This window comes from Pleurodeles waltl, chromosome 4_2 (assembly GCF_031143425.1).
Source record: "Pleurodeles waltl isolate 20211129_DDA chromosome 4_2, aPleWal1.hap1.20221129, whole genome shotgun sequence".
Classification (NCBI taxonomy): Eukaryota; Metazoa; Chordata; class Amphibia; order Caudata; family Salamandridae; genus Pleurodeles; species Pleurodeles waltl.
Genome location: NC_090443.1, coordinates 1,021,559,949 through 1,021,584,206, shown reverse-complemented (window position 1 = coordinate 1,021,584,206; position 24,258 = coordinate 1,021,559,949). Strand labels below are relative to the sequence as shown.

The window sequence follows — 24,258 nt, the reverse complement described above, 5'->3', positions numbered from 1 at the left end:
AAAGAAAGCACTGCTCTGCTCCACAGGAAGACCCTTGATACTGCTCAGCATCCTCAGCATCTTTCAGCATCTTCAGCAACCTGCATCCCATGAATCAGGACCATTTCAATTACTTCTATATGTGCTTGCTCCTAGGACCTATAACTGAGCTGGAAACTGCTTAAGGTGAAGAATAACTGTCCAAATGGACCTGACTGGTCCCTGTGATTTGCTCTCTAGTGGAGTTAGCATATCAAAGAGTGCACATATAACCGTTTTCAACGTACTTGTTGTGGCTAACCTTGAACCATGATCATGGGAGATTTGAATGATTTATTGTAGTTTATGAAACACTGAGATTTATAGTTTCGCCAAAAATGTATCCTCTGCTGAATTTATGCATTGAGGTGTCTACTTAAAGATAAAAATAGAACCTATTTTTATAAATTGGGGTCAAATTTTTATACTTGCTCCTTTGTTAAAGCCTGACTGCTCTGTGCCACACCTACCTAGGATTGAGCTAATGTTTTACAAATGAACCTGACTGAACCTAATACTGACTTTGTGACTTTTTTCACCAGGGGGGAGTCGCACACCACACCATATAATAAAACGTGCCACTTCATACGGACCATTTCCTTTGAAGTACCTCCAAAAAATGAGTTGTCTATACACCTTCCCACTGAGTTGTACCATGGAAGGAGAATGATATTAATAACAGGGCCAGATAATGCACTACTGGCAATGGTCCCACAGAGGTATTCTGCAGTGACGGCTGAGCTTTAAATGACAGGTATTAGGCCTCAGATGAGAAAAGGGAGGAGCTCAGGATAGTTTTATAGATTATGAAGCATATATTTAGTTGAAGTTCATAATCAGAAGACTGAATTTTGGTAGAGGCAGTAGACTTACTTATTGTGAAAAGCATGTGGTAAAGGCAGTAAGCCTTTAGTGGTGGGTTTTTATTACACTGTGCTAAAACCTCCATACAAGTATTGTGTGGTTACCTTCGAAGGCAAGGCTTTTGGTGACCCACTCAAACAAACCATGGGGATGGAAGCAGGCCTGCACACCCAGCACTATAAAAGCGCTTTGTTACTCCTGCAGGGGGAGAGAGACACTGTCGTTCTGTGCTGTGGTGGGACTACATCCCCCAACAACCACCGTGCAAGCCCAGGAAGAGGGGCATGCCAGTACGCCTGCACACCTAGAGCTATAAAAGTGTCTTGTTACTCCTGCGGGGTGAGAGAGACACTGCGGTTCTGTTGCTGGGGTGGGACAATGTGCCCAGCAACCACCTTGCAAGCCCAGGAGGAGCAAACCCAGTGATATAAAAGCACCTTGTTACTACCGCGCTGCAGGGTGTGCCTGACGCCTGCCCCGGCAAAGACCATATCAAGAGCAGGCCTGTCTTCACCCATCATAAGCAGGAAGAAGCAGAGTAGGGCTACTCCTCTTGGCCCAGCTGGAGAGATTTGCCTCTTGAATTTTGAATTGTAAAGTAGGGCTATGGGTTTGGTTGTGCAGAATTTTTAAAGTAAAGTCCTGTTTTAGCTCTATTGAGCTTTCACATTCTTGTGGACTATGGGAAAGAGGAAAGCCACTGCAAGCAGTGGTGGGAGAGCCCCCAAACAAGCTTGCTCCATCCATTACAAACTATCTGTCCTCTGTCATGGGCGCCATCTACTCCAAGATAGGCCAGTTTAAGGAAAGGATTGATGCTGCTAGACGCGTCTCTGTGAATAGTAACCCGAAGAGCACTGATGCTTTAACTATCCCCAAAGTGATATCTAATGGCGAGGTGGAGAAGAATCATGAATGCACCATTAACCCCAGCCCAACAGGCCATGCTGATCACGGCAAAGGCCATTGTAACAACCTATATGTGCATGTAAACACCCCACCGAAGGCTTTAGAAGTTATTGCCAGAAGCCATCCTCAACCAAGTTCTCCCCCTTTAAGGAAAACTCAGAAAAACACTCAACCTGTGATAAAACGGAAAATCATGTCTAAAACTCTAAATGATCCACAGAAATGAAGTCCTTTCCTGACTACCAATGTCCAGGTGGCTAAGAGCCAGAAATCCTTATTTGCACATCTTTTAAACTCCATTGTCAAGGAACATTGTGAAGACAAGTGAAGAGCTACTTGTTAAATTGCAGACAATGTTGAACACTTTTTGTTCTGATATTTTCATGCAATTTGAAAAGAAAATGGAGAAACGTTTGGCTTTAACTCAACCTTTAATTCAACCTTCTCATGTTCAGCTACCTCTTGCTGAGGTCTCTAGGCCCATCCCAGTTACTTCAATTGCAAGGCCTGCCAGCCTGCATGTTGAAAACAACTCCTTTTCAAGGGCCAATCGTTCTGCACTTGCCTTAGCTGATGGCCTCTCTTCATAAGCACCCTATACTGGCAATATCGTTCCTGCTATATGTATTGCGGTCCAACTTCAAAATTATCAGAGGTCTGACCTACTTGAAGTTAGATCCTCCCCCCTTCTTGATGACCATCTGTTTACCTTACACCTGCCTGCTGACGGCACTCCTTTTGTTAATATTTTAGATCAAGTTCCCTCCTGGAGCCCAAATAGAGAGAGAATCCTGGCTATACTTGAAGTATAAGGTAATACATTGTTTTAAGGTAAATTCAGGTTGTCCTGGTGATCTTTTTAACAAGATTTTGACAGGAAGGAGAGTTCCCTGGGTTGGTCATAAACCAAAATTCACTTTAGGTAATTGTGCTGTCATGAATTTAAGAAGGCCTTTTTGGTGAGGAAATTACAGGCACACAAAGTCACCTGACAAGCGCACAGGAAGAATTACAGCCTTACCTTTGGGTTTCTATTACAAGCCCCACCACAGCCAGGACATTGAACAGGCAGCCAACAGGAATATCCATGTTGAGACACTCAGTTTGGTTCCCAGTATGACCTCCTCTCATCCTTTATTCAAACGTTTGGCCAGTCTTTCTCAGGACATTGGTCGACATCTAAAAGCGATTGAGCCCCCAATTTCCAATCCCCTCCATCCAACACTTGACACTACTGTTATTAAAGTGATTACACTCCATTCTTCAGAAACAGCCTTCCACCAATCGAAATTGAGAGGCTTTCCAGAGCGTGTCAACTAAATCAAGGGCCATCCCGTTTTCTATGCCCTACAATTTGCTAGCTTGGAATGTTGCTGAATTTATTCTTAATTGTCTAATGAAGAGTGTTTTTTTTTTATAAAGGGCTTTGAGATAGTTTGCCTTCAAGAGACTTGGGCCACAACAGACTTTTATATGGATGGTTTTCAATCCTTTTGTACTTCACCAATTCCATCCTCGCTTGGAGGGCAAAGGGTGAGTTGGCTATTTTGAACTTGGTCAATTTTTGCTCCCCTAAAGTAAAGCTTTTGTGTTCTACCCCTTGGTTCCAAATAATATTGCTGTCTGGGTTAGGCCCAGGAGATTTGATGATTATCAACTTTTATTATGATCTGTTTGACCATCAATCTTCACATGTTGTCAATATGTTGGCTGAGGTTGCAAAAATGAACAGTAAAATGAGTGCTTGCTGTTTGTTATGGGTGGGCGTGTTGCCCGAATGTGAATTTACATTGAAGAAAACAAAAGACAAGAGGCGTTTGGCAAAACAGGAACAGTCCATTTAATGAAACCGGGCTGGAAGAAAAGTTACAGAAACGGGGTCTGGGGACTGTCTCAAAGTACATTTGTTCTGAGCAGTGTTTTATACATTTCTCTTGGTACTATAAACAATTACAAGATTCCTTTTGAGGTGAAGAATGTGAACAGTTGTCTTTGAGTCGTAAATAAAGTCCTGATATCATGTGCAGATGGGCCTCGACCGTAGGCATAATGTGGGTCAGCTGGCAACGTGTCCAGATGTCCGGCCTGAGGGGCGCGTGATCACTGTGTGGTACTATGCGTGCTGTGTTCTGATTGGCTGTGTGTTCCTAACTTCATGTGGCATCTGACTTTATGGTGTTTGCGAATGCACGTACCCCTCTGTGTGTTTTATTGGTTTCTGGTTCGCACAATTGTCTGCCGGCAACGTGTTGCCCCACCTGTGACTTGTCAGTCGATAATCTCAGGCCTAGGTCTCAGGCCCTGCCTGAGCATGTACTTTGGAGACGGGGTTGAGGCAGAGTTAACGACTGGTGAATTTAATAATGGTGATGCAATTTCACTCTTATATGCAAATGTACCGTTGTGTGCATCTGCATCGACTATTCCAATATCATCATTCCCCCCTCTTGTTGAATTTTCAACTACACCTTCTAACCCATACTTCATGACAGTCACATTATTGGGGGGTACCTCCCTAGTTACTTGCATTCTACCCAATTTGAGGACTGCATTTTACAGCAGGAAACCCCCACTTGTAGGAAACCACACAAAAACAATAACAACATGAAAATGAGCAACAATGATGTGCACAGACTGGCCAGCCATCAGGAGACCCAGGACAACCAGTTCGAGAACCACTCCTGCTCAGGGGCATCTCCCTCCTCATGCCTGTCTCTCTTTAAATGTAGCAATGCTTGGATGGCAAGAGTCAAGGTCCCATTGTCCATTTTATTGCCTGGTATAAACGTGCAGCAGAATGCACCGATCTTCATACACCACCCCAACTCCATTGCGGTCATCAACTCTAAAACATACCAATGTTGCATCATCATGAAACGGATGGCGCTCAGTTCTTCCTAGATTGCATCAAGGGTGAGCTCACTGCTGGCCATCATTTTGAGCATTTCCCACATGGTTATTTGCAACCAACGGGCGCTTGCTTTTGTCTGCGTGGTGAAGCAGGGTATGAACCCTCCTGCTGATACTTGTGCATCGGAGAGCAGTCCGAATTCCTCTGGAATGTCCTTGTACTGAGCCCATCCAAAATAATCAGCTGTTCTTTTCTCTCGAGCCTGATGCAACAGAGTCATCTTTTCCCTTTAGCGGGTGTTGGTATAGTTCTGAGAGATCTTCTCTGGGAATAACCAGAGCCGGGGTGTGTATGGTGAGGGGGAGCAGAGGCCACGCCATCCGCACATGAGCTGAATGTAGGGAAACTCGTCGCATTGCCAGTAACTGTCCGTCAGCCTGCCTTATTGCATGTCTGGAATGTGCAGGGTTGTGCCACAGTCTTCATATGTACCCAACAGAATTGTTCCTTTGCCTCTGAAACATAAAGAATACAGCATGAGTTTTCGTGCAATTAGAGGTTGTCCCTTCCCTTCTATCCACTTATACCTATCTATCTCAGTATCCCAGATTTTCTGACATGGGGCATTTATGCTGTTATTTAAACGCTTCCTACGAGACTCCTTTTCCTTCGTATCCTCAAGGTGGATGGCCCTATACTGAACTCTATGTCTGGGGTTCACTTGTTGTTAACAAAGACAGCCCCAGATATGTTAAGGACCACCCTGGGACCGCAAATGGAAGGGGGAGAGGAAATGTTTGTGCATTGGTTTGTTGGTTTTGCTACCTCCAAGAATCTCTTTTCTAGAAAGTCTCGGGAACAAACAATGTCCTCCCCTATGGTGCCCCTCGCGTGCATCCTATCTAGATCATACTGGATATTACTAGACTTAGTGAGAAGGTACAGTGCTGTGGGATTGGTCTCGTAGCGGGTCACATTTGCTACTACCCTGTGAGGTTCTACTCTATGGGGTTGTATCCTGGCCCTAATCCTAAATAGGTGTAGATGAAGAAGGCATTTTGCTTTTTCAGGGGCTTCCTCTTGTGACAAGTAAAGCATTTACTGCATGTGGTATCAGTGAAAAGACGTAACATTACCTGGCTGATGTCTTGGAACCTGTGGCTGTCATGTGGTGATACCATGTTATGTAAAAGAGTGCTGTGTAGTGTGAGTGGAATGCTAGTATTGTTTTTTATGTAATTGTGAGTGACATGGGAGAGACCCAAGACGCAAGTGCAATGACATTTTCTAGATGAACTCCATTAGACTAGCCATTCTTTGCAATGAATGGATGCAGCAGTACCCATGATAAATAGAGGATACACACATGTGCAAAAATACATAACGTTTTGAACATTGCAGGTCTTGGGATGAATTCCAGGGGAGATATCAGTAGCCTTCAGGTTATTGGAGTTTCTTAGCTTTGACGGTTAGCTTTGACGGTTCAAAAAAGTTTGTGGTGCAGTTCATGGTGAGGGGGGGGTCTGTGGAAGGTTTTAGCCGCATGTCAGAAAGGTGGACCCACACATCTCTCCCCTCTACTTTGAGGGCAATAGGTGTTGCGAAGATCACGCTGTAGACCCTTCAAAATTTAACTTACATCCATTTCCTTACAAAATTTTGGATGTTAACTTCTTGGCCAGGTTGAGGTGTTTGACATGGTAGCTTGGCGGTGCTACACTTGGAGTTCCGACCTGTAGCTGACCTGTTTGGATAGGAACTTAGCTGTTTTGGTTAGTTCAGAGAGCTACACATATAATTCGTCCCCTTGTGCTTGAGAGCTAGCCTCAGTGCTTAATTTGGTCTGTGTTTTTGGGACTGGTGTCCTCAGCAGTCTACCAGTTGCAACCTCGTGTGGTGTGAAGTGGTGATTGCTGGTTGGCGTGTTCCTTACTGCAAAAAAGGATAGAGGCAGACAGTGGAGCCACTTGAGTCTTTCAACAATGCCGTTGCTTTGGGGGTGGTTGGCAGACACATGGGACACATTTAAGTACATCATCACAGTTTTGGTAAGGTTGGGGATAAACCAGTTGCTCCAAAGTTCTGCTAGCATGATGTCTTTGGCTGTGAGTGTTGGTAAGTGCAACTGGGGCGAAACTATCTTAACTATCTTGAATAAGCTTAGCAGCATAATGGGTATCCCTTTGGGTGGGTGCCGGTATATGGGGTAATGTGCAGTCTGCGTGCATTCCCTGGCTACCTGTTGCTCCTTCTTGTCAGGCAATGCTGTTTCCTGCAACTCCCTCAGGTACAATCCTGCTGTTTCTGTGTAAGACGTGTCCTGTGGGGGTTCCTTCTCGGATACCTGTTGTAAGGGAAGTACATGTGCTTCCTTAATCATTCTATAAGCTGCTTTTTTTGCAAGTTGGTTAGCTAATGCATTTCTCCTGGATATGAAGTCCTTGCCCCGGTATGAGTGGTGCATTTTACTATGGCCATGCATTTAGGCAGGGTCAGTTCATCGATTGGTAACTCTAGGAAGTCCTGGTTTGAGGTTGGCATTCCGTTTGATTTCAGAAACCCTTGCCTTTTCCACCTTCCTTTGCTTGAGTGCACCGTGGTGGTGACATAGGCTGAATCTGAGTAAATGGTTACCATCTTCCCTTAGCTTTAGGTAAGGTCTTCGATTAGTACCAGCTCTGCCGCCTGTGCTGAGAGGTGGGGAAGGAGAGTTAGTTGAGCGGTAACTTGAAGTTTTTCTGAAAGCGTGTGGCTACGAGCCATTACTACCGCTGCCCCAATGTGTCCTACCATAGTCTCTTGATCATGGAGGAACCGTAGATGAACAGTGCCTCACTATCTAGGATGGGACCCTCTTCTGCCTGGCTGATCCCCGCAGGGGTGTATGTTGCACAGTCATGGACCTCCTCCCCCTCTTGAACCTCGTGTGCTAGGAAGGTGACTGGGTTTACTAGATGGCGCCCTGCTATTTTAGTGACGGCCTGGAGAGCACAGATTGTGACCCAAAACCCATTGTGTAGTCAGCATGCTCTTGCTGTTTTGTATGCCTGCAAACACTAAATACAGTGTCAGCAGTTCCCCCATCACAAGGGAGGGGCTTTTCTTGATCGCAAAGGCCGCTGCTGCTAGCACCTGCTCACATAGAAAATGAACCTGCATGATTGAGTCTAAGACCCTACTGTAGTATGCAAGAGGTTTATACCCCAGGGGATATTTTTGTGTCAGGACTGCTGATATGACTCGCCCATTGCTGTGGCTAAATAAGAAGAATTCCTTCTTATAGTTGGGTGTTCCTAACATGGAGGAGTGCATTATCTCTGTTTTGAGCTTGCAGAAGGCATTGTGCATCTCAAGTGTCCATGCTCGTGGGCCGCTGTTGCCTTTTTCATGGTCTAGAGTAAGGGGGCAACAAGCGTGCTATAGTCAAAGACCCACTGTTGGACGTAGCTGCATAGCCCAAAAGACATTTGCATGCCCTTTTTTATTTTCGGTGGAGGCATAGTCCTTATAGAATCTGCACGCGCCAGCGTGATCCGCTGACCAGCTGCTGAGGTCAGCTGACCCAGATAGCTAACTGCCTGTTGTACATACTGCATCTTCCCCTTCTCTACTTTGGCCCTCTCTCTGCAAGTGCAGTCAAGAGGGCTATTGTGTCCTGACAACACAGTTCCTCAGAGGGACTATATATGAAGATGTCGTCAGCATACTGTATCAGGGTGCTATCCGATCAGAAGTTAGCAAGGTCCCTTTGTAGTATTCGATTGAAGATATTGGGGGACTCACAGTACCCTTGCGGTAGTCTCTGGTATTGCAGCTGAACACCTCGCAGGGTGAACGTGGTCAGGTACTGGCTGTCGGGGTGCAGTAGAATGCTAAAGAACGCATACTTGATGTCTATCATGAAGAAATAGCGGGCTTCTGCAGGTATGTTAGTTAGTATGATTAAGGGGTCTGGCACTATCGGGATTTTCAGGACCATGATGTCATTGAGAGGGCGCAGGTCCTGCCCCAGGTGCCAGGTCCCTTCCTTACTTTTTTTGACTGGGAAAATCAGTGTATTGCAGGGTGAAACCCCCATGTGGAAGATCTCCGTATCAAACTAGTGCTTGGATTGCAGGTGCATGCTCACATCAGCTTCCTTGGAGAGAGGGTACTGATGCACTCCTGCTGTGTTATCCTTACTGGTTCAGTAGTATTGATGTGCCCCATAACTGTGGCGGTACTATTGGCAAGTCTTGCTCCTGTCATGTTGTCAATACTGCCATGGGCAATGGAGCCTCATTCAATAGTTATACCCTAACCTTAATCAAATCAGTGAAGACAATTTTTGAGGTCCCTGGACACTCAATGAACAGCTGATCATCCCGTATACTGAAACAGGGCCTAACAAAGATGATACATACCCACATTGCGTTCGCTTGGTCAGTGGCCAGCAGGACCCTGTATTTGGGCTGCACCTCTACTGCCTTCAAGCAAAGCAGGACCTCCTCTTGGGGTGTCAAATCGTGGAGACTCTCCCAGGGAACACAAATTCATGGGGCTGCTGTATCCTACGGACCAGCAGTCCCGACGCATTGACAATAATTTCGAGGACAGCATTATTGAAGGCCTTCAGGTCAGCTGGTGCTGCTCTTGTTGCTGGTTTGTGCAGTGTGGGTGGGTTAAAGACATGAGCCTTGATGGGGAATCCCGGGCCTGAGCTGGCTATTGTCCCATCTTCTGAGAAATGAATGTTCGTGTTTAGTTTGGCCATTAAGTCACTTCCTAGAAAATTAATCGGAGAAGAGGGGTGATATAGCGTGCCCCTTCAGGCAGCTGCCTCCCATGTCTATCTCGAGGAGTTTTGTGTAGGGAACCCTCATGACCGTGCCTGAGAACCCCTGCGTGTCCATGGAGTCTTTGGATAAGAGCAGGATCCCTTCCTTTGTGTGATTTTGTTGCTCCCGAGGCAATTAGGAAGCTGTAGGGAATGTTATTTACCAGCATTGTCATGATGGGTTCCTCCTTGGATCGTCGGGTCACTGTCAACACCGGACATAAGAGAGTAAGGTGGTCATTCTGACCCTGGCGGTAAAAACCACAAGGGCCACGGACCACGGAAAGCACCGCCAACAGGCTGGCGGTGTTTTCCTGGCCATTCTGACGCCGCGGTCAGAAAAGGGGATCCGGCGGTTTCCCGCCGGATTACTCCTGGCCCAGGGAATCCTCCATGGCGGCGCTGCTTGCAGCGCCGCCATGAGGATTCCGACCCCCTTCCCGCCAGCCTGTTTCTGGCGGTTTACACCGCCAGAAACCAAGATGGCGGGAACGGGTGTCGTGGGGCCCCTGGGGGCCCCTGCACTGCCCATGCCACTGGCATGGGCAGTGCAGGGGCCCCCTAACAGGGCCCCATAAATATTTTCACTGTGTGCTTTGCAGACAGTGAAAATCGCGACGGCGGCAACTGCACCCGTCGCACCCCTGCAACTCCGCCGGCTCCATTCGGAGCCGGCTTCCTTGTTGCAGGGTCTTTCCCGCTGGGCCGGCGGGCGCCCTTTTGGCGGTCGCCCGCCAGCCCAGCGGGAAAGTAGGAATGGCCTCCGCGGTCTTCTGACAGCGGAGCGGTCATTCGGGGGCGTAACTTTGGCGGGAGGCGTCCGCCGCCCGCCAAAGTTAGAATGACCCCCAAAGTGTGCGTGTGTCATCCATCAGATGCAGGACTGACACATGTTGGTCCTTCAGCTTATCTGGTTCTACGGGCAGCGCGAGTATTGTGGCCCAGTCCCGGGTTTGGGAGTCCCCTGTACTACTTCCTTGAATCCTGGTACTACATGCTTTATCTTCTCTGACCCTCTGACAGCAGTACTCTCATTGGCGCCACCACCTTCTGTGCCATTGCGGCCACAGCTGTTCTGACCAGGACCGCTTGCTCCCAGCTCAGGGATTTCACAGTAACATCCTGGTTCCATCCCCACCACTTCTTGTTCTTTCCTCCTTTCTTTGACTTGCCTTCTTTCCCACCTTACGAGGGATTGCTGCATGTAGGGGAGCTTCCATTCGGGATTTGCCTTCCAGTATCTGATGCAATCCTCTGCCATAGCCATATCCTTTGGCTCAAATACTCTCCCCTTGGCCAGTTCAAATTGGTTCCCCTCCTCAGTCCCGTCTGCTAGCAAATTGCAGAATTGGCGTACAAAGATTTCTCTTTTGTCTCAGGACACTATCTCTATGTGTCAGCCTACAATTGTTATGCACTTGGCCTGACAATGCCCACTCTTGTCATTGGGCCTCAGAGGACTGGGACTCCTTTCACCACCCCCGCCAGTTGTATCACTGCCTGGAACTGCTATTAATCTCCTTGTCTCTCGGGTATGTTCACCAGAACAAGCAGGAGGGTGTGTTCACTGTGCCACTGGGGTTTGATGGGGTGAACCCGATGGACGGTGGGGGGGTGGAATCGAACTTTGGGAAGCTCTAGTCCGGACTGGGGACTCGGGTGGCGCTGGGATTGCATGGGCCAGTTCGCCTGTTAGTCTGTCATGCCTATGTGAGAAAGGGGACAGTTACGGTCTAGCTTTTATGATTTTAGGGAATCTTAGGTTACACACGTCAAACTTTTCTGTTTTTTGGGAAATCTTAAGTTTTACTCTGGAAGTGGGGAAATATATACACAGGGTTTGTTAGATCTAATGAGCTCAGTGGTATTTACAGATGCATCAAAATGAACATTTCACAAACACAAATAATAAAGCATATAAAGGGTCACCATCTAGAAGAAAGTGCAGTTGTTAACGCAAACTTCATGACACTTGGCACCAAAATAGCAAACTCACTTTGGTATCAAACAGCAATTTGTGAGAATTAGCAAAGCCTTCATATAGCACATTGAGTTATCAACAAAACACAATACTCTAACAGAGTTGCATTAATTTACCAGACCCACAATATCAAAATGACATAGGCCTCGAATTGGCAGTAAAACTGCACACACAGGCCATGCAATGGCAGGCCTGAGACAAGGTTAAGGGGCTACTTAAGTGGGTGGCACAATCAGTGCTGCAGGTCCACTAGTAGCATTTAATCTACAGGCCCTGGGCACATATAGTGGACCCTACTAAGGACTTATAAGTAAATTAATTAGTCCTATTGGGTAAGATCCAATGTTACCATGTTTAAAGGGAGAGAGCATATGCACTTTAGCACTGGTTATCAGTGGTAAAGTGTGCAGAGTCTTAAAACCATCAAAAACAGTATTTAAAAAGTGGAGGGAGGAAGGCAAAAAGTTAGGGGTGACCATCCCAAGGGTTGTCAGGTCTAACATAGATTACTATTTCAGAGATTGCACTTTTAGAAAGTACGCATTTATCTACACTTACTGCCATCTGTGCCTTACAGCCTGTCACCAATCCACGTCAGTGCTGGTTGACAGTTCCCCTTGTGCATTCCACCCTGAGAGCCATAAACAGGACACTCAGCTGCATCTTCATTCATCTGCATACTGATAGGTCTCCCTGGCAGGAAGGGTCTCATTTACACTTCAAAGGTCAGTGGTCTGCCCTCACACAAAGGACTGATAGCCCCCCACAGGCCTTCTGGCACACACGGCTGGGTTGAAAGGGGAACTTGTGCACTTCAACACCACTCTTTGAAGTTTCCTCCACTTCAGAGGCACTTTTACAGGGTCTGTGACCCCACCAAATCAGAAAACTCAGGACATACAACTGAACTCTATCAGAGGGACTGCCTGGCTGCCCCAACTGACTCATCTGGACTGATTTGCAGGAAGGACCACTGGCCTTTTTGTTGCCCTGCCGCCTGGTGACCCATGACTTTGCTGGACGAACTCTACCTTCCTCCTCAAGTGCTCGCCAAGGGCTTGATTTGAGCTTGCCTCCTGTTCTGAAGTCTCAGGGCTATCAAAGATTTCACCAAAGAGAAAATAATCCATTGCATCGGAAATCAATGCAACGCCTCAAAAATTTGACGCAACGTCTGACGGATTGACGCAGTGCCTGCCTCGCAGCTGAAATATCACTGCATCGCATGCCAGATCGATGGGGGCCTGTTGCCTCTTCTCAATGTGTTCTGGATTTTCAATGCATTGTCCCTGGGCATCAAAATATCTGCGCATCGCAGTGAGGAACCAAGGCTGCGCTCCAGGAAACCAACGCATCATCTTGCAGCGTGGAGAGAAACGGCGCATCACCTTTACCATGCTGGAAAAATCGACACTTTGCTTTGCTTTTCGATGCATCGCCTCTGCTGTGGCCCTCTGCGTCGTTATTTTTTATGCATCCCAGGTACTGTGTGTTAAAAGGATACAACTGATTCATAAGGATTGAGACTCACTTAAACCTTTAAAAAGGGATATCTTGAATAGTGCATATTGAATTTTATGTTGTTTTGGTCTCATTGTATTCAGATAATAATTATCTAGTTTCCTAAACTGGTGTGGAGTACTTTTTATGGTGTTAATAGGGCCCCGTACACCCCCTTCGAAGGAAGCAGTGATCGTTCCCATTTTCAAGAAGCAGGATATATCCAGTCCCATCTGCTCCAATATCTCTGCTAGACTCGACTATGAAGATTTTAGGCAGCATTATTTTGGCGAGATTGGATGGCTGGGTAGAGACAAATAACATTATTTCATACCTTCAGTATGGATTTAGACAAGGGACTGGAATTACAGAGCAATGTTTAAATCTTTCCCTTTTAATTGATACAAATGTTCAAGCTAAAAACATTATCTTCCATCTGGCTTTTATGGATTTGTCAAGTGCTTTTGACACCGTAAACCACTTTAAACTATGGAACATTTTGGAAAGTATGGGGTGGAAAAACCTTTAGTCACACTCTTATGTCGACCTCAGTAAGGGCCAGATGTAGGAAAAAAATATTTTGCGACTTGCAAATTGCGAGTCATAGCGACTCGCAATTTGCAACTCGCAAAATTTTATGCAGAAAGGTGTCTCAGACACCTTCTGCGACTCGCTATGGGGTCGCAAAGACCAACCTCATGAATATTAATGAGTTGGGTCGCATTTTGCGACCCCATAGGGAGTCCATGCACTCACAGGGATCGTGGCCTGCTGTAGACAGCAGACCTCCATGTCTGTGACTGTTATTTTTTTTCTTTTTGCAGCCCATTTTCCTTAAAGGAAATCGAGTTGCAAAAAGAAAAACTTCTGAAACCATTTGGTTTCGTTTTTTTCAGAGTAGGCGGACCACTGCTTGCTCTGAAAAAACATTTTTTAAGGCATTCTCAAAGGGGAAGGGGTCCCATTGGACTTTTGCGAATGAGTTACCACCCACTTCAAGTGGGTGGTAACTGCGAGTTGGTTTGCGACCGCATTCGCGGTCACAAAGCAACTCAGCATTGCGATGCAGTCGCAAATAGGAAGGGAACACCCCTTCCTATTTGCGAGTCTCATCCTCAAATTGCGAGTCGGTACCGACTCGCAATTTGAAGATGTGCATCGCGTTAGGCCTTTTGTATGTCGCAAACTGCGTTTTTCACAGTTTGCGACATGCAAAAGGCTTCCTACATCTGGCCCAATGGATCTGCTAGACGGCACATCCACCATAAACTGTTGTCAGGGAGTCCATTGTTGCTGCATTTTAGGTCTGTTTTGATTTTTAATTTACATAAACGGCATTGAGGGGTACCTTTTCCTGAAAAGTCTAAATAGAGGGTGGGAAACCATCATATTTCCACACCCCTTTATACCGATGATGTCATCCTCATAGCTAAAACTGCAAATGGCCTCCAGCGGCTGTTGGACGGTTTTATGGAGTTTATGACCTTCTTAGACTGAAAGGTCAACCAGTCAAAGTATTTTATCTTAATTTGTGGGCCTACAAGTAGTAAGCCAAAAAAGTGTGATATAGCGGGATCCCCAGTTTCAAAGGTGGATAGTTTTAATTACTTAGGCATTCCATTTGATTCCAAAGTTATGCGCGCACCTTTGCTGTCATTAAGAGCTCTTCAATTTTCAAGAGCCATTGAAGGGATTTTTCGCTTTACTTCAACAATGGGGTTTAGGCCAGTGGAAGAGATGATAACTTTGTTTCAATCTAAATGTATCTCAGTTGCCATCTTACAGGCCCGGCGTGTGTGGGTATTACAATTGCAACCACTTTGTCCATTTTGTAAATACGGCACAGCCATGGTGTCATAAGGTGGCGCAGGGGCGACGCAAGACAAGAGGCGCATGGGGATCGATGCACCACTTTCTTCTAAATCTGGCCCTTTGCACGACTGCGCCTTCTCCGCTCCCAAAAAGGCCAGGTTTCATGACTGGTAGATCATAAACAGCTGGGGGTGCCACATGAGCACCATAGTGGTGCAACCACTTTTTTATGTTTAAAAGTACTGAGGAAGCATCAGGGACTCTGTGCCAGCATGCCATTGAGTATATCCTTCAGCCATAGCTGGTGAAAGGTATAACATGGTTACTGGAATAATGCAATTGGGCGGCTGCAGTGATTTTTACATAATTATAGATTAGGTGCATTTGCCACATAATCCATCATTTGCCACATAATCTGCAGATTTTAATTTAAAAAAAATGTTTTTAGCTCAAAAACGCAGCGGCATGTGTTGCTGTGCAGTAGAAGCTGCTTGAAAAGGTGCACTGGTTGCTTTTTGCTATATGTAGGTACTGGAAATGAGGTGCAACCAATGCCCAGACGCTGTTAACAAGTAAAAAAAAGGCAAATAAAAACTTTACTCTATCACAAAATGTGCTACATTAGGCTGCATAATTTACCTTTTCTTGCTGCATAATTTTCTCAACTCTGCTGCATAATGTGGCTCTTCCCTGCTGCATGACTCCAGTGGCCCTAGGTATAATTACTTTTGCAGCATTTATCCTGCTTTAGCGATTCCTTCACCTGTCTGCTAATTTATCCAAACATACATAAAGTCAGCACTAAAAACAGAAAAGCGCAATTTGACTTAACAACTTAATATGCATGAATAAAAGCATAAAAACCTTTCCTGGCATTATTCACTAAAAAGAAAGGAGCTGTTTGTTAGGCGAGCTTGACTGCGAAGAGGCAGAGTGCAGTCACTCAAAATGATGAAAGCTGATGGCTGAAGACTGGACTACAGCTCTTAGACCCTGCTGTGCTGTGAATGACAGTTTCCATTTGTCATGCTTAGTCAGTCCCAATGACCGTCCATAAACAGCAGGCTCCACAGGAAATCATCTTGTTTGAAGATGTAGAAACTGAATGATTCCCCCCAGAAATGTATTCGGCACAAATTAGGAAAAATTGGGTGATACAGACTGATTACAATCACTGCGTATCTTCAAAAACTCAGAGGTGTATATCTTCAAGCCCCTTGCGCCGCCTGTCTGCCACATTTTAAGATGCTCCGGCGACGCAGACCCATATCTACGAGGCCACGCAAAGCCACTTTGCGTGGCTTTTCATGGCCTCGTAGATATGGTGTAAGACAAAGCAGACCAAGTCGCTGCATCAGAGAGGCATTCCATGGGCATTGTGGTGGGTATTTCCACTCAACACCCATGTGTTTTGACGCATTCCTAGATTTACAAGAAACTGTAAACCTGGGAATGCGTGAAAACTGTACGCCTCCCAGGGCAAGCACAAGGAGGAGAAATAGCTTTATTTATCCTCGCTGTTTCCTGTTTCTATGTGTGCTGCATTTTGTAGGTGCATTTTGTAGCACACATATAAAGAGGAAAAAGAATATCTGGATTTTGTGTGCAGGTAAGTGTCCCTTTTATCCGCAAAAATAATCCTGGCAACAGTGCATACCCACTTGCACCATGGTGCAAAGGTGCTTGCATTGGCGCTAGACAGCAAATTGTGCACCAATGCAGGAGGAAAGAAGAGAAATGCACCGAATCTTGTAAATATTGTGCATTTCTGCCCTTTCTAATTGCTGTAGGACAGTGCAGCAGAAAGACGTGTGGTGCTGCCCTACATCAATTCCTTGAAAATATCCCTCTCTGTCTTCTACATTAAGAGCATACATTCGAAACATACCCTTTTCCTTACCTTCAAAATGTAGAATTACAATTTTTCATCAAGAAAATTGATTTTCAAGAGCGTTCTGAATGACACAAACTATGTCCTTTGCATGTAAAGATGAAGCTGGACCATGGGAAGACGAATATATCTGGGACTGTCAAAATTCAGCACAGATGCTAATAAGGATCATTAATGTGGTGGAAATGGAGAAGTATGTCTAATGTGTAGTAAAAATTGTGCTGTTCTGCTCAGCACTTCTTTTTCACCCACCACTACACAATGGTACAGAAATGGATTTGCTGGTGCTCAAGAGGTGCACTCACACATAAGGTAGGAAAAATTACAGACAGGACCAGTTCTCGAGAGAGAACTCAGGCCAAACTTTCGAATGTGCATGAGAAAGACCATCACCTCTTGCTTGCCGCACTAGTGGCATCTGCCAAATTCACTAACCATGTCTCCGAATGGAGGATGCATTGACCACTGACTGACACCTGCATTCTTTCTCACTCCTATGGACCTGGAGGTGATACTACTACATTTACACAGCTAGGGCAGTGCAGTATCTCATTGGTTGTCTAGTTTGTTTATCAATGCTTTTGTGCTGGGGTCATGTGTATAGGAAATTGAATTCCCTTATTTGCATTGAGTATAGGACTATGGAAGTGAGGGGATACTCATCTCCAAAAGTGTGCAAGCAAACTTTGCCTAAGTTAAATTGTTAGCACTAAAAGAAAAATGCATTCACTTCTAGAATACCATATTGCACTGGGAGTGCTAACACGGATCCAGTCTCCCCTCGTGCACTTGCCCCAAATCCAAAAATATGGCCAGTCAGATCGAGAAAGGAGAGAAGCTGAAGAAAAAAGGGAAAGAGGTTTGTGTGGTAGGGTAAAGAGAAATGGAGAGAGATGTTTGAGATGTTGGAGACCTGCCCCATACTTGCTGGATGAAAGGAGAGAATGCAAAAGAAACAGAGGCTAAACGTGATATATCTGATGTGTGTATTCATGAAGGTAAAGAAAATAGAGTTTTTAATTTGTCACAGAAATTACACTTTGTATAGGAATCCATGAGGCACATAGCCGCATTCTGCTTGCTCAGTAAAGATACTCAGTTTTCAGAAGTTGGTTCAAAAACCACTTCTGATAAAGAAGGCGCTTGTGGCAGGAACAGCTTTTGGACATGCACTATATCAGTGATACAGACCAGGTTTTTGTGCAGAGCCACGAGCAGCTTCTTTTTGTTGCACTCACTGTGGATCTGTCCCACTCATGCATTCCTTCTCACCTTTATTACAGAATATTCCTTGGAATCCATAGTAAGTGAATGCAAGTGCTTAAACTGCAAGATACCAGTGTAGAAGAGAAGAAAACCTTATATAGAAACGAGGTAAGATGCATCACCATCCTTGGACATTGAAATAAATGAAATTAAGAGATTTATTTTCACATCTGTAGGGATCTTAAATTGAGTTCCCTGTTCCCTGCTCAGTTCATTCTACATCTTTACTCATCTGGTCAAGGACCAAGCAGCAGCTTTTTCTGATGTTCGTGGTCATAGTGTCCAACAAGCACTTAACATAAAGATTCAGAACTTTCACAATATGATTTTTTTATGTGTTCCTAAAATTCGTACGTAGATTCTATCACCAAAAGAAATATTAAATGAAGGTTTAATTATTTTTCAATATTATCATACAAAACGTGCCTATAGGGAACAGTGCTTTGGAACTGGCAGTGCATTACACAATAGCAAAAACAGGAAACAGAATTTCATTTTTCTATAACTTACTTGAAAGTACAGAATGTGTCCCATGTGATTGCAGTGGCAGATAATTACATATAGTTAGCAAACAAAAAATCATGAAAGGGAAAAACCAGAAGGTGGCAGGCGCAGGCATTCAGGTGTACTTCTGGGAAGGTCATGTAACTTTTTTGTAAAGGTGTCTATTACCCCAGTGCCCGTCGCGTCTTGCTGGGCTTGCAGAGGAGGGGGCGGCACAGGGTGTGGGAGGGGGGAATATTAAAACAATTTAAACACAAAAAACGTACCTCAGCTCCGAGCCGCTGCTCCTTCTTCGTTACAGGAGGCACAGGCTCCAAGCCCGCCCTGTGGCCAATCCTGACGCTGCTCAAAGCAGCGTTCGGATTGGCCAGGATGCTCCCAGGCAGATTGGAAGCCTGTGCAGCCTCTCTCCAGCTTGGCAACAGAGTACTGGGCTGGAGAGAGCCCACTGCGCATGTATGTTTGTCCGGCCCGAGACGGCCGGCCAAATATACATACGCAATGAAGGGGAGTGCTGAGCACTCCCCCTCAGTGCTGTCATATCCAATGCCCACCCCTTTTACTACAAACATAGTTTATTATCGTTTTGTAGTAAAAGGTTTGCTGCTGGTGGGGTGGGCGACGCTCCTCCTCCCTCGCCACGAACACACCTCAGCCAACCTCAGAGACCTCCACTGGCTCCCCACCAACAAAAGGATCATCTTCAAACTCCTGATCCACGCTCACAAAGCTCTCCACAACACCGGACCTGCCTACCTCAACGAGCATCTCAACTTCCACATCCCGACACGCCAGCTCCGCTCTGCCAACTTCGCCCTCGCAACCGTCCCCCGTATCCACTAGACCACAACTGGCAGCAGATCCTTCTCCCACCTTGCCGCCAAAACCTGGAACTCCCTCCCTGTCAACCTACATCTGACCCAGGACCTCCTGACCTTCAGGATGCGCCTCAAGACCTGACTCTTCGAGCAGTAGCATCCTCCTCTCCCCCCCCACAGTGCCTTGAGACCCTTCCGGGTGAGTAGCGCGCTTGACAAATTACTGATTGATTGATTGATTGATTGAAGAAGGCTGGAAGAAAACCTTACAAGTGTTGGAGGAAACTGCTTAATAGAAAAGAGTGTTAACCCAAAGATTTATCCCCACGTTACCACCACTATCTTGAAGGATATTCAGCTGCTGAATTCCACCCATATTACATCAGTGGCTAGTGAATTTTAAAAGTGGCGAGGTGGAGAATTTTAGATATGAGTCTAATGCAAGAGTGAGCCCTAACAGACAATGGAAGGTGTGGGGGGGGGTTCTCCCCTCCCAAGACATTTTTGAAAACTTTGGATTCAAATGGTGGATTTTATGGCACAAATTTGCAACAAATGTTTGAAATATGATCCAAATGAGTTTTTTTTTTACCACACAAGTGTCGAGAAAATAGTGAAAGCAAGCCTAAAAATACCAAAGGCACACTACCTAATTGCTGTTTGTGAAATGCTGCACCACCCTTATAGCAAGCACATATACCCACTTATGAAAATAAGAACCTCAAATGTTTTCTACCTGTAAAGCATCTCTCCCTGTTTATGGTTATTTTGTAGATCAGGGTGGTGGTACTGGACATGACAAATACTGAAAAAATAATATAGCGAAAGATGGTTCCATCCATAGCATTTCACCTTTGCAATCCCATCCTTTCTCGATTAATGACATTTTGTGATCCTCGGCAAGCACTATTGGGCATATATACAAGTCCCATTACATCATTTTTGCACCACGCAACGTTGTGTTGCATGGTGCTAAAGTGATGCAAGCCCTAAGAAGGATTTATAAAGCCATGCAAAAGCCACATTGCATGGCTTCGAGCGACCTCATAAATCTTGAGTAAGGCAAAGCAGCGCATATTGCTGCTTTGCCTTACTTTGCACAAGGAAGGCATTCCATGGGTCCTGTGGTGGATGTCCCATGCAACTCTTATGGGCTTTGATGAATTCTCAAATTTACAAGGACTTGTAGACCTAGAAATGCATCAAAATCTTACGCCTCCCCAGGGCTGGCATAAAGAGGAGACATGTTTTTATTTCTCCTTTTTGCATGTGTGCTGCATTCAGAAGAAGGAAAACACCTCCATTGTTTCTGTGCATGAAGGTGCCTCTTACTGCACAAAAACAATCTTGCATGCAACGCAGGCACCCTTGCACCATAGTGCAATAATGCCTGCATTGGTGCTAGGCATCCAAAACGGCGCCAGCACAAGGGGAAAAGACAAGAAAGCACCATGGCCCTGATTTATACTTTTTGATGCTAAACTGCGCTAATGCAATTTAGCGTAAAAAAGTATACCACCAGTTAGTGCCATTCCAAGACACCTGCTGGGAGTCTTATGTATGGAATGGCACAATCCGGCACAAAGGGTAGGCTAACGTCACGGAGAATGACATTAGCCGGGTGGGGGTGGAGGTATCGGAGTAGTGGGTTTAGCATTAAAAAATGACATTAGGCTGGTTAGAGTAAAAAAAGATGACTCTAACCAGCCTAGCGTCATTTATTGACGCTAAACCTACCATACCACATGACTCTTATAAAAAACATGAGTCATGCCCACCGCACCAATGGCCAGCCCCGTGGGGACAGGGGTCCCCTGGGCCTGGCCATGGCACCCAGTGCCATGTATGGTGGCCCATTGCTGGCCCCCCTATGGCACTTTAAGGAAGAAAGGTAAATACTTACCTTTACTTACCTGTACTTACCTGGGATGGGGTCCCCCATCCTCCGCTGTCCCTCTGGTGTGGGTGGGGGTATCCCTGGGGCCTGGGAAGGGCTCCTGTGGGCTTATTCCATGGTGTTCCACTAGGGAAATGTGCCCACAGGTCCCCAAATGTCTGCCCTGACCCAGGCGTTAAATAATGGCGCTAAGCAAGCTTAGCGCCATTATTTAGGCCCGCCTACCTCCCATGAGCCATTTTTGCACAGGAGGATAAATAAGGCGCTAAGGCCTTTGAGTCATTTTTTCCCTGGGAACGCCTACCTTGCATCTCACTGACGCAAGGTAGTATTCCGCAGGCAAAAAATGACTTTAACTCCAATATTTTGGTGCTAGACATTTCTAGCACCAAAATATAAATATGGAGTTAAGTTTGCGCCAGATTTGCATAAAAAAAAGACGCAAATCTGGCGCAAACAGAGTATAAATATGCCCCCATATTTCATAAATATGGCGCATTTCTGCCCTTTCCTTGTGGCACAGGCAGCGCAGCAAGATAACTTTCTGCACTGCCCTGCACCACTTGTCCTGGTAATATGCCCCTATATTTCACTGAGAGCATGTTTGAATGCTGGAGCTCAGGATGTGTGCTATTCAAAAACCTCTCCTGTGTTTAAGTGAGTATAATGTTGCTCCAGCTACAATAAGAATCTAGTCCACGTAATAGGTACACATGACAACCGACTTGCCACTAAGTTTATTATTAGCATTGTCATCAGACAGGAAATGTTTCTCTGTGCATGGCTGAAGACTCTCTCTTTTAATAAATACTTTCCAAATAATCTGATGTACTAAGGTGAAAATCTTCTATTTGTTAAAACAATACAGGGGCAGATTTATGGAAAGTGGCGCTGCACCGAGTGCAGCGCCAGTCTTCCTGCGCCCCTTAGCGCCCCCCTACTGCCACCATGTGTGCCCCGTATTTAAAATATGGCACACTATGGCACATGGTAGGGGGCAATAGCGTCATTCAATGTGACGCTATTGATGTACTCTGCAGGAGTAGCGCCAGACTGTTGGCGTTACTCCTGCAGAGTACATAGGGACCCATTCTAAAGAATGGAAGCCCCCTTTTAACACCTGCTCTAAACAGGCATTAAAAGTGTCATAAAAAATGGTGCAAGGAAATCTCATTAAGGGGGGAACGCCCCCTTTCCATAAATTATGCCTGGCACAGGCATAATGTAGCACAAAGGGTTACAGAGTGGCGCAATGCATGCATTGCCCCACTCTGTAAAAACGGCACGGGGATTTCAGCCTCGCGCCACATTAACGTAAAAAATAATGAGGTTAATGTGGCGTAAGGTGGCGCTAGGGGATTATAAATATGCCCCACAGTTTCTTGAATTTTGAAGACACCTTATCATATTCTATCATGATTTACTGGCATGATTTACGTGCCAGCTATTTTTAGGGCTCAGCTCCTCTACGGGCTCTTAGAGCAAGAGCTCACCCTTGGTTCAGCGCTGACTGGACTATCCCATTAATCTGTTGTCTCGTCCACCTCTAGTGTACAGTCAGTCCTGTCCCTTCCTCGGAACGCATTGCTGCCAAGATTTCAGTCCAAATATGTGACATTTCCTAGTATCAGTGTGTTTATGTCTTACAATTCAATGCATTTTGAGTGGCAAAATACATTGAATTGAATTTTGAGTTGCAGTAGTAGTGACGTTTTATAAAAATATATAGCAAAGCATGAAATAAGGTAACTAGCAGACACTACGTATTTTGTCCAATATACTGCTTTAGAAGTGGTCCTTGAACAGCTCAGAAAACAAAATGATATTGGCTAAAACACCACGGTGGACCCAAGAGGTATTCGCCATTGGTATTCCACGTCCACGTCACCCCATCCTGATCTCTTTCTCTCTTCCATGGATCCGTAGGTGATACTACTAAATCTACACAACTAGGGTAGTGCAGCATCTCATCGGATGCCTATTTTGTTTGCCAGTCCTTCAGTGTTGGGATCACACGTCAAGGCAAATTGAATTTCCTCAGTTACATTGAAAATAGGACCATGGAAAAAAGACAACACTCACTTCCAAAAGTGTGTGAGCAAACTGTGCACAAGTTAAATTTTTAGCACAAAAAGTAAACTGCAGCCACTTGTGCAATACTACATTGCACCGGGACTGTTCACACGGATCCAGCCTCCCCTCATGTGCATGCCCCAGATCCAGGAATATGACCAGTGAAATTGAGAAATCGAGGGAAACTGAATCAAAAAATGGAAAGAGACTTGTTCTGGGGGTAAACAGAAATAGGAGGAGAGATGATTGCGATATTGGAGACCATCTGATACCTGCCTGATGAACGGAGAAGATGAAAGAGAAAAAGAGGCTAAATGTGATATATCTGATGTGTATGTTTTTAAAGGTAAAGGAAATAGAGGATTTAAATTGTCACAGAAATGACACTTAAGGAACCAGTGAGACACATAGGGGGTCATTCTGACCCTGGCGGTCATTGACCGCCAGGGCCAACGACCGTGGAAGCACCGCCAACAGGCTGGCGGTGCTTCCTGGCCAATTCTGACCGCAGCGGTAAAGCCGCGGTCAGAAAAGGGAAACCGGCGGTTTCCCGCCGGTTTTCCCCTGGCCAAATGAATCCTCCATGGCGGCGCTGCAAGCAGCGCCGCCATGGGGATTCCGACCCCCTTCCCGCCAGCCTGTTTCTGGCGGTTTTCACCGCCAGAACCACGCTGGCGGGAACGGGTGTCGTGGGGCCCCCTAACAGGGCCCTATAATGATTTTCAGTGTCTGCCTAGCAGACACTGAAAATCGCGACGGGTACCACTGCACACGTCGCACACCAGCAACTCCGCCGGCTCCATTCGGAGCCGGCTTCATCGTTGCTGGGGCTTTCCCGCTGGGCGGGCGGGCGGCCTTTTGGCGGTCGCCCGCCCGCCCAGCGGGAAAGTCAGAATGACCGCCGCGGTCATTTGACCGCGGTACGGTCTTCTGGCGGTCTCCGCACGGCGGGCGGCGCCCGCCACCCGCCAGAGTCGGAATGACCCCCACAGCTACATTCTACATGCTAAGAAAAGATGCTCAGTATTGCAGAGGTTGGTACAAGAACCACTGCTGAT

At 45.9% G+C, this 24,258-nt stretch overlaps 1 protein-coding gene across 1 annotated transcript in view; it reads right to left on the bottom strand.

Moving 5' to 3' along the window:
• LOC138293608 (adhesive plaque matrix protein 2-like) overlaps positions 1 to 24,258 on the bottom strand; it is a 562,975-nt gene that overhangs the window by 263,555 nt on the left and 275,162 nt on the right. The window lies entirely within an intron of this gene.